The 15537-nt window shown below is 38.7% G+C and overlaps 1 protein-coding gene and 1 long non-coding RNA gene across 8 annotated transcripts in view; one reads left to right on the plus strand and one right to left on the minus strand.

The window, feature by feature from the left end:
* Positions 1-15537, minus strand: part of RAD51B (RAD51 paralog B) — a 409346-nt gene that overhangs the window by 269480 nt on the left and 124329 nt on the right. The window lies entirely within an intron of this gene.
* LOC141943215 (uncharacterized) lies at positions 4932-8691 on the plus strand. The gene is made up of 2 exons (XR_012628887.1): positions 4932-6540; positions 7952-8691. It is a non-coding gene; the product is annotated as an uncharacterized LOC141943215 (long non-coding RNA).

Below are 15537 nucleotides of genomic sequence, written 5' to 3' on the forward strand. Positions count from 1 at the left end.
AACCCAAAATACACACACTTTACAAAGCTGAAACAGCCTAACTAGAATTACTGTAATTCACAAGTACCAGGAGAGACCAGCTCTCCTCTCTGCTTTTAAAAGAAAGCAAGTTCTCACTCATACCCTAATGGGTGACAGTAAGGGATAGTGTTAACAGCTTTTTCACCAGTAAGTTTTGTAATTGTGCAACTTATGGTTTTGATCATAAATGCAAGAATACAAGAGTCAGGAAAGAATTTCTTTGCTTCTAGCATCTCTTCTCTCTCTGAAGTATTAATTTGACTACAGCCAGAAACTGTGCTGGTTTTGTCAGACTGACTACACCATGGCTTATGCTAATTTCAGTTCACAGAATTTGTTAAGTATGAAAAGCACTGCTCTCAGATATTTCTTGAAAGATCACTTTAATAACTTCCTTTAATTCAAATATATTGTTTGGGGGTTTTCACATAAATGCAGCATACCCTTCTCAACGTAACATTGTATGCAATACCTCAACTCCTTGAAATATTTTTTTTTTTGACTGCACCTACCACTGTAAAAACAGCTTCAGGATTAAAACCACAGTCAAACTCTGCCTACGTGCCACAGGACAAATGCAAAATGGCCACCTGATCAAGATTAGAAAGATTACACACATGAAAGTAGTTAGAGTGGTTAATCTGCTACTACACCTACAGTGACTGGGCGTAGCTGCGCCCTTTCTAACAATGTCAAGGTTGTACTCATTTAGCCGTCCACAACACATGTAAAGACAAACAGTTTCTGGCACTGAAACCTACCTCAGTCTATTTCAAGCCCGGTTCTCAACAATGATTCAGAGCAGGAGAAGGTTGAGGTCACTCCTCGGCCAGACATGACGACTTAGGACAAAAATATTTTAACTCCCTGTGGGTTGGTTTGGTTTGGATTTGAAGCAGTGCCTCTGGCAAGCAGAAAGCAGCAATTCATTTAGTGTAGTAGAGAATAATTTGATTTATAATAATAGACCTTGCTCTACAAGAGACATTTACTCAGAACAAATGCACAACACAGCTGATTCAACTGGACCTGGAATAGTAATAAAGGCAATCCTCTCAAAAAAGCTCAGCTTCTGGTGGCTTAAGGTATTTTTAATTACTTTAATTACAATTAAATGACATCGTTTGCCATTGACTTATTCATAGATGTCTCTAAAAATTAATCTGGACAAAAGCAATTTTGGTTTCTATATTTACTCACAAAGAGGCATGCAAGATACCAACTGCAAAAGCAGCTCCTACATTCACCATCCCACCATGTGCTTATCTAAACTAGATGCAGAAGGAGCTGATGTGGGAACGAAAAGCAATGGAAAAAGCAATACAATTTGCAATGAATACCGAATCAACATTTCCATTTTATGCATCCTATATGCATCAACTGGGCACTGCACATTCAAATATATAAATGAAGTATTAAGTACAGGTATTTGGTGGCATACACTGACTCAAGAATCAGACACACAAAATATTAATAATTATTACATGGAAAATACTAGAAAACAGCAATACTGACAGGTTATGAGCAGTTCAAGAAATTCTGATGCACAGCTTTATCCCATTCTAATACCATTAATTTTTACTAAAATCTGTATTCAGAGATGCAAATAGCTTTTTTTCTATTAAAAAGAAAATTGAAGCTTTTCTCAGTATTGCATTTCTCCTGTACTGTTTGTTCTTGTTTGGTACTGCTAGCAAATACTATGTACACTACTGAACAGCTGTATTTTGTATTTCAGCAATCCTGAGAGAAAAAAGTAAATGTTCTCAAAGCATGCTTTGGTTTCTTCATGATGTAATGGCCTACAGACAAACCATTAATAACTTTCAGAGTAATATGTTGAGTCAATCTTTATTATTTTAAACAAACATAAATTCATAGAAATGGTCATGTAACAAAGCTGAAGCCAATGCACTGCATATTTACAGTCATAAACACCAAAGCACAGTTTCGGGCAGGATGCTGCAAACACACGAAACTCCAAGCAAATGCAGCAGGCAATGCGTACAAAGACACGCATGTAAGACAATTAACACCCATTCTCATGGGATATGAAACTTTTGCCCAGTGCAGAATTTGCACACAGAGTAATTACAGCACTTAAGGAAACATGTTTTTTACTAAAAAAATCAATTAGAAATAATTACTTTTCAGATGTGGAGAGTTTTAAGTGAAAATCTGTTTTTCCACCCTAACAATTGAAAGACTTGAATTTCTTTACCACACATGTGTTGGCTTTTTTGTTTCTGATCTATGAAGTTCACTACTCATTCTTCCTGTGTCCAGTATGCACAAAGTCTGAAGTTAAGTGAACGTCCATATTGAATGGGGATATAAAACATTAGAGCCTGAGCTGCGCATTACAGATTAAGATGTGATTTGCTGGACACTTTACAGTTACTCTGTGTGTCCACATCATCATACTTAAACATTCTTAAACAGAGAGCTTATACTAGACTCCTAAGTAAAACTGGGTGTACAGCATTTTGGCTGCCAGAAAATCTTCCTTTATACATTATATGCAATAGATGGCAGAAATACAATCAAATTTGCCATTTCTAACATGTATGCTTTTAATATTTGAAAGTTTTAACTTACACTTCCAGCAATTTAGGACCTTCTCATTTATCAAACACCCCACTGGCTCAGGCAGTGCTTCCACAGATGTTTCCCTGGGCAGCACTGACAACCTGAGCAGCTCACATCAGCACTATTTCTGCAGCACTGCATATGAAGCTAGAGAACTGGTCAAAATTTAAACTAACCCCACCTTTTTCTCCTTTTTATACAGTTGTTTAAAATTCATTTATGTTTCTTGACCGAGTTCACGGGTGGCCTCCGAAAGAGTTGTACCAATCTAACTGGTCACAGAAGGGGAGAAGTGCATCAGAGAAGTGACCTTTTAGAGGACACCAGTAAGCACTGGCTGAAGACATCACAAAGACTGCCACAGCCATTTCTGCACTGCTCATGGATGGGAATGATCAGTGCGGGGGCAGTTACATGGTACTTCTGCTTCAGCAGCAAAGCAGGCTTGGAAAATTGCCAACCTTGCTTACCTTCAGCTACTCATTATCGTCTCATGCCACATTTTTTCAGTAGGTTATTTTTAGCATGGATTATTTCAGTGAACTATTTCACTGCATGACACCATAAACCCTTAGGCTGGCATTGAAGGGGCTGTGAAGCACAGCACAGGGAAGGGAGCTAATATCCACCTTTTTAATTGGCACCACAACAAATACCAGAACGACCTGTAGATACATCTCATGACTGCAGTTTAGCAAGAAGCTTAAATAGATACATTAAAGTCCATAGATCTAATTCCAATTTCAAAGTTCAGTTTGGAGGTAGTTTGTTTTTTATTTTTAAACCCAGACTCAAAAGACGTATTCACCTCTCAACATGTTAAGTCAAATGCACGAATAAAAGAAAATGTTCACCTTTCACCAATACTTTAAGCATGAAGAGTTTGTAGAAAACAGCAATTCTGGTTTTGCTACACCAACTAGTGTAGTTAGTACAAATCCAAAAAACCTTTCTAGCAAGCCCTTCTTCAGTTAGCTCAAATTTATATTAAGAACAACATTCTCTCTTTACAGGTACAGGATGAGAATAAAGGCAGAAAACAAAATTTTGAAAAAAATTAATCTCACTTCTATAATAAGAAAAGCATTTGAAAGCTCCAAAATCACTTCTCCTGTCATAATGTCAATATGGAGAAAACACCACAGAAAACATGGAATGATTCGATTAGTCCACTGATCATTATGGTAAGAATCCTACAGTATGTACTGTGCTGACATACGTTCCAGTCAGATCACCTGCTACCATCTCAAATCAACGACAAGAATGTGAGTCTTTTCATTCAGGATTCATTTCAGGAAATTTCAGAAGCAAAATACCCATTTGCTGGGGAACATAACATAAACCTAAACAGTATACACTAATGTGAAAGGAGACACAAGTATAAGACAAGTGCAGAAACAAAAAAAGGTAACTAGTTGGATTAAAAGCAAGTCAGTATTATCTTTTCTCCAGTACAATAAGTTGGGTGGATTTATTAATCTTGAAGGTTACCACTGCAAGTCATTCAAATTCTCTGACAGTGTCTGAAAAACGTCAGCAAGAATGAAATTAAAATACTATTATGCAAGACATCAATAAGATACCATCTGGAGTAATATGCATTGCAAAACAGGATACAACTGCTAGACTGCAGTTTCAGTAAGTCCACTAAGTTCACACAGCAAAATGAAATCTCAAAATAGCATCTTTGATAGCAGCATCAACAGGCACACCAATTTCAATTTTGCAGGTGCTCTAAATGTGGGATGTCTTCCTCCCATGATTCCTACTCAAGTGTTTCCACTTGCTCGTATTAACTTCTCTGTTCACTGATCCCTGCACTGAGCCCTTTCAGCATGCTAACCCTGCAGAAAGTCAACCATTTGTTTTGTTGCATGTACTTTCTTCTGTGTTAGTACGTGCAATAGCTCAGCAGAGGACCAGATAAGCCCCAAAGCAAGTGCAAATGAAGAACATGAGAAAACTGCCCAGGGATTTTATTTTTTTTTTGCTGGCCACAGTGAACACAGAAACTAGAGCAACATATGTCACAGCAGCAAAGTGCTAGGTGAAAGGACTAATACTTCAGCTCACTTTGCTCCTTGAAACCACAGCCTAAGTACATCTGAGTTCTCCTGAAACGTTTTTATGGAAAACTACATAGAAGCAATGCACTGGTGCACATGCAGCATTAGATAAGGAGAACTTGACTGTAGAGGAAAGTCAATTTGGACTTCAACACAGACCTAAGTCCCCAAGGCAAAATAGACAAAAAAAGTATTATTGTGTACACAAAAGAGCTAGACATAGATGACATTCCACTTTTTTTTTTTTTTTTTTTTTTAAATCACAAAGATCAAGCCTCACTCTCATAGAGTTAAGTAAGTATCCCTCAACAGCTGTGACTTGCTCCTTTTTATTAGCTGGCAAGCAATGCTTTGCTAAGCAGGCACCAATGTTTTGCAAAGCACTGTGTGTACACAGAAAAGACACTGAAACAAAGAAATTGACTCAACAGTAAAGTTTTTTACTGTTAAGCAGGTATTCTTTATTAGCAGGCTGGGGTCGCCCTGGGGATTCTCCACCATAAGGGCTCCCCCGAGTTAGTAAGGGACATCAGTTTACATACATAAAAATCATACATATTCATTAGATTTCATGGGAAGGGATGTCTTATGATAATGAGTTCTTGGAATCAATTTACGTAAGTTGACACCCCTTTGAGGATGTGTCCTAAGTTCTGTTGGGGGTCTTTGGTGGTCGGAAGAAGTAAGTAGTCTTCCTCACAGTGTTCGCTAGTTGACCTTCTTTCCAGAGCATGTGCTGTGAAGTAAAGTCCAGGTGTCTTCTTCCTAAATCAGCACAAATCATCCTCCTCATTACAGGGTCTCTGTATTCGTTTGAGTCCCTCCTATCTTAGTTTGCACATTCCAGGAACTGTCCAAGTGTCCACTGAAGGTCTTGAGTCTCTGTTATCAGTGATTTACGTAGGAAGCCTAACGAGCATCTTAATCTTACCTAGACAGACAGAGGCCTAGGGAAACAGTTAGGGAGTCTTGGGGAACAAAATTATAAATGAAGCAAAACACAAGCAAAGCTTTCATGTATCACAGTTTAGTCCTAATCAAGGACTGTCATGAATTCATTTGTTTGAGCTCTTTCAACATAAAAAGCAAGAGGCCCAAGTTAAAAAGTTGCCTAGGAAAAGACACTCTTTTTAATGACGAGCATTCAAGATGATGGCTTCCACCATTTTCTGTTAGGGAACACAACAGTTAAATAGCCAGGCTTGTCTTTGTTGTGGTTATTTGCCCTGACATGTCAGTATTGGCAAGGGAATAATTCCAGTTACATTTTTGCAGGGCTCAGCACACACTACACAAAGAACAGAGCAATTCACCCAGTCCTTCTCACCCTGCTGAGAACAAGGTTATCGGTCTGGAAGACACAACTAGGGGTTTCTCAAGCAGGGTCTTAGCAAGAAACACTGTGCAAAACCTGTTTATTATGTTTCCACGCCACTATCATTGCCGCTGAGTTCCACCCATCTCTGATACATGTTTATACAGGTGAATTGCCAAGGAAAGAAAGAATGAAACCAACCCTTCCTCTGCACCTGAGCCTCACAGTTTAATTCTTCACTTGATCAGATTCATAAAAACCTGATAAAATGCCAAAAAGAATTTCCTTAGAAGTGAGCAAACAAAGAACAATAAACACATGACAAAGAGGTAGCAAACAAGGCTATGGGAGTTAATTATTGCCAAGGTTAAGTGTCTAATTTCTCTTTCACAATGCAGGTCTGGCTACCTATGAACACACACAGGTGCCTTGAAGGACCAGACATCACTGAAAGGAAATGACACAGTGGGAAAAGAATCCAGGAAGCATCCATGAGGTCTCAAACGTCCCAAGCCCTTCATCTTAGCCTGAGCCCAGCTCTACAAAAGGGTAGGTATGAACACACATGTAATTTTGCTCACCCTCTCCCCTTCTCATCCACCTTTTTGAGAGCATGTAACTAGGAATAGGAAGGTTTGAGGTGTAAAGCCAACCCATCCTGCAAAGCACCAGGCATTTCCTAGAAGACTCCATGAGAGAATCAGGCAGTGCAGGAGGGAAGAAAAAGCTTCTTGTATCAGATTCTGAAATCACAACCTGCAGGAAAAAAGCCCCAGGAGCATACACCGGTGGCAATGCAGGTGGTGACCATCTCTGACACTTCCACTGGGTTTCTGCCAAATGATTCCACTTCACTCCAAAACAGAACAAATGCAATGGGTATTTCAGAGCCCTCCTTGGGCTTGGAGAAACAGATCAGCTCATTCGCATATAGGGAAGCTGCTAATTACACAGTATAGTCTTACAGCTGTCAAATTTGCAAGACCAGGGCAGCACCCAGATCAGCAGAGCAGCTGGGGGCTGATGCATCTGGCCATCTAGTAACACACCTATGATCTTCAACCACACAGAATCCCTCTCTAGGTCAAACACCCCAAGGACTGTATTTGTTTTCTTCTTTCCATATGACAGACTTAGACTCATTATCTTTGTAACATTTTTCTACTTTCTGTGGTGTTGATTGCTAAACTATGGTCTGGAAATTAGCAGCATTTGGCAACCAGTGCCAGGAACCACCATTAAAAGAAAATGCTAAGTTTGCTTCTTTTGGATGGCCTGTAAGAAAGTCTAAGAGTTCACAGTGTTCTTGTGGTGGAAACCACTGCTATTGGTATTGTTTAACACACATTAAAACATAAACTATCACAGGAAGTGATCAACTGCTGGAACACAAAGTCTGTGGTTAATCTTTGAACATTAGTTGTAATGCTATCTTAAAAGCTGCCTGATTATAACACAGACTTCTTTACATGCTTTCTTGCAATTGTATTGATCACTATACTGATCACTAACAACATTGCAGCTGGATTCGTCAGTCCAGCTGGTGAATGATCACCCCTTATGTGTAAACCAAGTATTCTCTTATTCTCTCCCAACGGACCAGGAATCATGTCTGCAATCATAAGCACTGTCTGCAATAAAGCAGCAAATCTCCAGCAGATAATTCCAGTTAGACTAAATGCAAGGGTGAAAGTACTGCACACTGTATAAACTCCATCTACCTACCGAAAGGTACTGGTGGAAGAAGCCTGTAGTGCAAAGCCCGTATCTTTCACCAGCAACAAATTATCTAGTCAGGGAGTGGCAGAGAGCACTACTGCTTAAGTCACATCCATTTACTTTTGCCTTTACTTCCATAGAAGCAGCTTTTTGCTTGACTGCAAGTGTTTGTGTTTGGGTGTAGTTTCTAAATTGGTCAAAAGGAGCAGCCACTTACTTCCCCTGCTATTTGCATTACCAGGTCCTCCTCCGTGTCAGCTGTCAGGTAGCCAACCAGTGACATGGATGACAAATAACACTACTACAAAGAGATTTACAGCAAATGGTGGACTGAAAAATCCTCTCCAGTAAAAGGCTTCAATTCCAAAAATCTGTAAGCTCTCTACTTAACCTGATGACCAAAGACCGTAACCTAACCCTGCACACAAGCCAGAAGTGATGCATCTAATACATCACCACGCTGCAGGAAAAGCATTCATGATGCATATACTCAACTAGGCAGACTGAAGTTTCCCAAGATTGCTACCGAGAATTTCAAATCCACAAGAAAGGAGTCAGCATGGATAAAGAGGTGCTGGAAACTTCAATATTAAAATAAAACTTACATCCAAGTTATGTCATTGATCTCCTAAAGCATGTTTTGGACCAGTATTGTAAGAGAAAGGTATTTAACAAAGCAGAAATAGACTGAGGCTCACCAGCAAAGAACCCAGGACTGAAATATGAGGGTTTTGCACATGTAAAAAATCTAATATGCTGTCACAATTTAGCAGGAAAAAATGGCCTTGTGAACATCAAATTCACTGTACAAAATGCTTTGTACTAGCTGCTTGCCACCTGTCTTGTTTTTTTCTTAAATCAATCTAAGTATATTTGGAAAAGTACATCAAATAAAACCCTGCTCAAGTAGATGTGATTCACCTCAAAAAATAATTTCTAAAAACTCTTGTGATTATTACAATTATAGCTTCTTTTACTGTGTGTCTGTTGAAAAGCCTGGTGTAAAGAAAAAGCATACAGCACTGACTGCTAATAGATTTGGCCCACATCAGTCTATTCATAGCTTAATGTTTGGATGATGCAGTAAAAGTCTAGGGTTGGACTAGATGATCTCAAGTAGTCCTTTCCAGCCCACACAATTCTGTGTGAAGAGTTTGAAAATGAATGTTGTTTGATGTGAATTCCTCTGCTGGTATGTAGCAACATTCTATTCAGTCCCCAGCAAACAATGCAGGAAAGGGGATCTAAACTTGAAATACAATTGTTCTGGGTTTTAAAAAGAAGCAAAAACCATGAGAAATTAAAACCTGCTGCCTTGCATCATCTAAATTCCAGCTTCCAAACTGCATATTGAAGACAGCACAGATGCTCAGGAAGTCAAATAAAAACAGATGCATACCAAAATTTGACCTGTAAAGCAGTGACAACTTTTGGCTTCCTTGGCTGATTAATATTTCTTCATGACCCTCATCACCATGGAAACAGGATAACCAAGGCCACTGACCACCTAATCTGTGGTCTTGCTTCTAGCGATTACCAATACCCGAACCTTCACTAGAAGGACAGAAAGTTCGCTGTAACCTACGACCTCTTATGCAGTGTTGTATGCACAGATATTGAGTTTGACAGTCCTATGCTAGTACTTTGCAACCTGCTGGGTGATGAGAGTTTTCACAGTTACCTTCATTCCTTTTTTAGGACCCATAGCAGCCAAATGAAGAATTAGCCCATCTGCTCCCCAACACACACAACATAATATTTTAATTTAAACCAGTCTGCTATAGGTAGTCAGTGTAGATCAGACATTTTGAGCCACAGTTGCCTTCACTAATTCCTTAGTTACAAAATCTTACACAGTTTTGGTAATAACCTTTCAGAAGATACTGGTACACATCTTAAGCACTGGCCTTCTCTCCACTTGAGATTTGAGTTATAATTCGCTTCAATCACCATGATACAGATTTAGAAATAGTTCTATATATGTTCCTAGAATTACCCAATAATATTCAGATAAAATCTCACCAGATATTTAAGTCATATCTGAGAACACTCATTCATTCATTGTGAACTCAGAAAACATTACTTGTAGTACTTGTGGTGTTGGAAGTCTAAAGCAATCTCATACCAGTTACTCAGTTTTATGAGGCACTGAAGCAGCGGTTCTGCCTGTAGTCATGTTCACAACTGTCATTAATAATATCCTGACTGCTAGTAAGCAAAACATATAAATAGCCCCCGGAATGGGGAAGAACAACAAATCTACTCAACTATTGTGCACAGAAGTTAATTCAAGTGACAAAACAAGTGTGCATTTCAGTCTTACCTGGCCTGTCACATAACTCTGCAAGAGCAAAACGTCATGTAACAACACAAGTCTTTTATTAAACTGCCAGAGGTGTGTACAACAGGTTTTCAGGCAGGGCACTTTGACCTTTGTCTGACCTAACAGAAATTTAAGAGAAACATTCTAGTGATAAACATCAAAGACTTTACAGGAAGGAGGAGTATGTGGAAGGCACCTGCATGAGTCAGGAAAACTCAGATAGAACAGGGTGGGCTATTATCTTTATTTGCAGTATGCTTTACAGCAGCCCCCTAACAACACACATGCACACACACATGCTCACTCTCAGGGATGCTGGGGCAGAATATGGGCAGCACAGCCAATTAGAGCGTCAGCTTCCTACACACTTCAGATTACAGGAGATCTGCTTGATAATTACAGAATCACAGAATCTGTAATTATCTTGGAAAAGACCCTTGGGATCACCGAGTCCAACCATCAGCCCTACTCTACAAAGTTCTCCCCTACACCATATCCCCCAACACCTCATCTAAGCGACCCTTAAACACATCCAGGGATGGTGACTCCACCACCTCCCTGGGCAGCCTATTCCACTTCTGACCACTCTTTCTGTGAAAAATTTTTTCCTAATGTCCAGTCTAAACCTCCCCTGTTGCAGTTTAAAGCCGTTCTCCCTTGTTCTGTCACTAATCACCTGTGAGAAGAGACCAGCACCAACCTCTCTACAATGTCCTTTCAGGTAGGTGTAGAGAGTGATGAGGTCTCCCCTCAGCCTTCTCTTCCTCAAACTGAACAGTCCCAGCTCCTTCAATCTCTCCTCATAGGATCTGTTCTCCAGGCCCTTCACCAGCTTCGTTGCCCTCCTCTGCACTCACTCCAGCACCTCGATATCTCTCTCGAGTACGTACACTCGGTTATGGCAAAAGCTGATGACTGCAATGGCAGCCTCACAACTTTTCACCCTGAGGTGGTCCCTATAACGCTAACCAGAGCAGAAATGCTAAAGACCAAGATGCATCACCTGCATTTTAAGATCTGCCAGCTCACATACACACACTCTCTGCCTAAATGCTGGTGTTACTTTTCAAATAATAGTTTTGCTCCAAAAATTGACCAGAAAGAAAGCTGCTACCCAAACTGCTGGAAGAGCTTAAGAAGCATCCTAAACCAACAAATAAAATGTTTACCTTATACAAATTGTTTAACATGAGATATAATTCATTCAGTTTTTGCAATGTAATCTAAACTTAACCATGGAATGTATGAAGTTGATCTGCCAGTTTTGTTTACTTCTTCTGATTTACCCAAGACAAATACATTAAGTGTCTGAAATATTGTATCTGGCCCTGGGCAAGGAAATCTAAAGGAGTGCTATGTTTTATTTATTGGTAACATGGAAGCAGCCATAATTCTGACAAATGAACATGGGAGCTTTGGTCAGTGTTTACCAGTAACAAAATTAGACTGGCTGGAAGGTACTTAACAGATCTGCAAACAATTTAACTATCACATCAGAAACCTGTTCTTACAAATACTACTGCAAACCTATCTCCAGCCACTACTGTCACCTTCACATTGTCCTCAGGACGCAATCTGGATTGTGAAACGTACATCCAAAGGTGCATTCAGCCTAAAATGATAGGACCATAAGCTCACTGACTCTTGGGATGTTTAAAATTTGGATCTCATTCAGAATCTCATTACTTGATCTTAGCTCTCATTTTATACTGACTGATTAAGAGATGGCGCATGGTTCAATTTTGTGTGCTAAAAGCATATAGTGTGAGAAGAGTGCTCAGATCATTCACTCTTCATCAAGTCAGTATCACCACTGCAAGAACTCTTATCAGTTGTGTCCTCCATTTAGGCATCATTTATTCATTATTCATCTACTGTTTGTGAAGTTACTCATACTTTTAATGGGCAATCCACCAATCTGTAAGGAAAATGCTACAGGAACATCCCCCCCGCTTTTCTTTTTGCCTCTTTAGACCATGCATGTGGACTATACTGGAGGCTCCTTGTATCCCACCCCAACTCTAGTCTTCTGTGCAATACATTTACTTACTGTTATCTATTATTTTTATCACCTCAATAACAAGAACTCCTGTTCATGGCACAGGATATCACTGTGTTAAGTGCTGCACAAATATACAGCAAAGCCAGAGTTACCCCAAAAGTGCTTCAATTCTTAAGTAAAAGACAGACGAACACAAAGCAAGCAGTAGACATGGTCAAAATATAATCTGTCTACAGCTGGACTGTACTATGCAATTAGCAGGTGTCATGGTAAAGGAGCTCTTTAGGCAAGAGGGGTTTTTCTTGGCAGCGTTTATGATTAATTGTGCAGAACAAATAACTGTGAGACTCACATGCGTCCGAAATAATGAGGATTTGTGAAAAAGTCTCTAACAAAGGTGCAACTAGGTCCAAACAACAAGAAAATGGTTTTGTCCATAGCAGCTAAAGATGGATGGATGACTGAAGACTGAGAAGATAGGGAATCTTTTGAACTTTTTAACCCAGAAATTAGCTTGCAAAATATCATCAAGAAAGGCTGTAACTTTACTCTGGACAAAGAGAATAAGTCTTAGGAAAAGTGGAAGATCTTGCCATTGCCTGTATAGGAACAGAAATTGAAGAAATATTATCCAGAGAAGGAAAAGGAATCAAGGATCAAGCTATCAGGACTTCTCACAAAATGCTAGAGAGAGTAAGGAGAAAAATACTCCAAGTGACATGCTAAAAGAAAAAAGATAAAGAGGTAAAAGGACAACTACAAGAGGCTAGAAATACAAAAGTCCAGAAAGGACAAGATTTCAAAAGGCGCTCAATCATTTCAGTCGAAAGCAACTAACATTTCGGAAAATGAACATGAAGTACTGAGATTCTGGCAACTACAATTACAGGTTAAAACAGCGCAAATATGGAAGGGACCTACACTGGAATCAGAAAAGAAACACTTCAGGCAGCAATAGGAAAACTACCGGTTACATAACCACTGCCAGAAATCTAAGCTCAAATTCTGCAGAAGTGTGAATTCCTTCATGGATAACTTCAGCCAAAAGAGACCAGGAGACCAGAGAAGACTGTGAAAACATCTTCCTCTAGTTCAGACACATCAAGCCACCTTGAACTCTAAACTCCCTATCTCTTGGATCCAACTTCATTAGGGAAGTCATTAGCTGAAACAAACCTGAAAAACACTAGCAAACATGCAACAATTCGACCGTATTTGAATATATTTGAAAACACAGACCTTAGTAGAACATCTAAGTTTATCTTAATTACCTTCAACAGAATATTTTGACTGGTCTTCACTTGGATACCAATACATTAATCAACCAGTATTTGTTTAAAATTTTTCTGTTGCGTTATGTAGTCACCTATATACTTCGATCTTGTACAGACTACAATTTAAAGGCATAATTTCATTTGAAGCTCCCATTATATTAAAATAATTCATATGATTTATCCCGATTACAGATAGCATGAACTAGAGGGACAGCACAGAGCAGAACTACTTCACCTTGGGTTATCAGCAAAAAAACCAATGACACTGCTGTTCTGAACAAAGAAAACAAACTAAAAGAAATCCAGGAAAATAGCACTGTTTCTTGAGATACAGCTCAAGTAAGAAATATTTACAGAGAGTAAACTAACATTTATTCTTTTTACATTTTACTTGCATTTAGCAAGTAGTATAAGAGAAAACTGTATGGCATGTAACTGTATGTAGTTACAAGCTGAAAAATGACAGTGAGAACAGCACCTTCTTCATTTAGTCATGTTCCCCGTTATTTTCATAATCAGAATTGTTAAAATATTTAGACTGAAGAACACACAATCATGAGAGAAAAAACTGAGTTCTCTTCTACCTCCCACTTCTCCATAACAGCTTTTAGCTGAACTCCAATTTTAAGAGCTGTTCTGATTTTGAAGGAGATGTGAGGCTATCACTTCATTGGTGAGGTTTGGGTTGGTTTTTTTTTTTTGCACCAGGTACTAATAAACAAGTATTTTGACTAAATACCTGCATTTTATTCAAAATCCACCATAAGAAAATGCACATGACCTTATTTTCTGGCCCTATAATTTTCTAAAACAATGTTTATTTCTAATAATATTTAGAAAGCAGAGAGCAATTCTTCTGCATAAAGGGGAGTAGGAGGAAAATTCAGGATAATTGCTGTCAGTCCTAGTTCTAAGTACATTGGCTGGCTGGGAAGTAACTGAAAATCTCAAATTGAAGAACTGTATGTTTTAATTGCTGCTCTCCCATGATTTATATAATCTATTAATTCCTTTTTTAAAACTGTGTCTGGAGAAGATAAGGCCAGTACAACTTGTTAGCGTCCAGGCAGCAAGATCACAGAGCAAAAACCAACAACCAGCAGAATAAAAACAGAAATTTTTTGTTTAGTGAGTATGTCAAACACTAAGTGGGGAAAAAGAAAGTCAAAGATTTCTGAAAGGAGTGGTGAAGAATGATGCTGGAACTAGAGAGAATAGAAATGCTAAATGTTTATTAGAAAATATTAACAAAGTATGGTCATATATAAACACCTGTAAGCAACTGGAACATGCTGTCATTAAGGAAAGAAATTATTCAGCTTATAAATCATCCTGTCAGTTCTTCTCATTTAATCTTGAGCCTTTGATGCTTGGTACTTTTCTTGATAATTGAATCCTGCTTGAATCATAACACTAATAACATAAGGACTGTAATTTTCAGCATTTTTTACCTCAAACGCACAAGTAAAAGACAGAAAACATGAATACCTAAAAACCCACAAAAAGATGGCAATATAAAAAATCTGAGAATAAGCCAACAGTTTTAAAATCGCTTTTAAGCAATTATTACTTTTTAAGGTTCCTGCCTCAGCTTCTGAATGCTTAAGACTTGCAATCTTGTGCTACTTAGAAGTATAGCAAAGACCTAAGAGATGATTTACAGTGAAGGGCAATGTAAATGTAGTGCTAAGAGAAATCTCACAACCATTAGTCCACAACCATTAAGTCTCTTATATCGCTTATTTAATACTGGAGAAAGCAACTGGCAACCACAGACACTGCTGCACCATCCTTCCAAAGACCGATTTAGTAGAGCTTTTAAATATCTTATTTTGGGAATTTCCTTGTCAGAACCTCTGTAAATTGCTTAAATAAGAGAAATTTTCACTAATGTGTAAACAACAGGCTTTGTTTAAAGCTATATCGGCGTAGAACAGTTTATTTTCCATAAAGCACTGGGTACATCAGAGCATAGTGATAACCAGCTCCCAATTTTGAGAAAACGTAAGATCTACTGGAACCAACTGACCTCATTTTTAATATAACTGGTAGTTATTCTCACTATTGAGGACAGATCAGTTTCCAACACCCATAGCAATTTGTTATTTTTAAGGCGTACACTTTATTGAGCGAGACGAAAATCAAGAAAAACATAAACTGCTCAAACTTCTGACCCACTCCAGTTTATTTTGCCTCTGGATACTGTATGTCTGAAAAAACTCCCATTC

Source organism: Strix uralensis, chromosome 4, assembly GCF_047716275.1.
Source record: "Strix uralensis isolate ZFMK-TIS-50842 chromosome 4, bStrUra1, whole genome shotgun sequence".
Taxonomy (NCBI): domain Eukaryota; kingdom Metazoa; phylum Chordata; class Aves; order Strigiformes; family Strigidae; genus Strix; species Strix uralensis.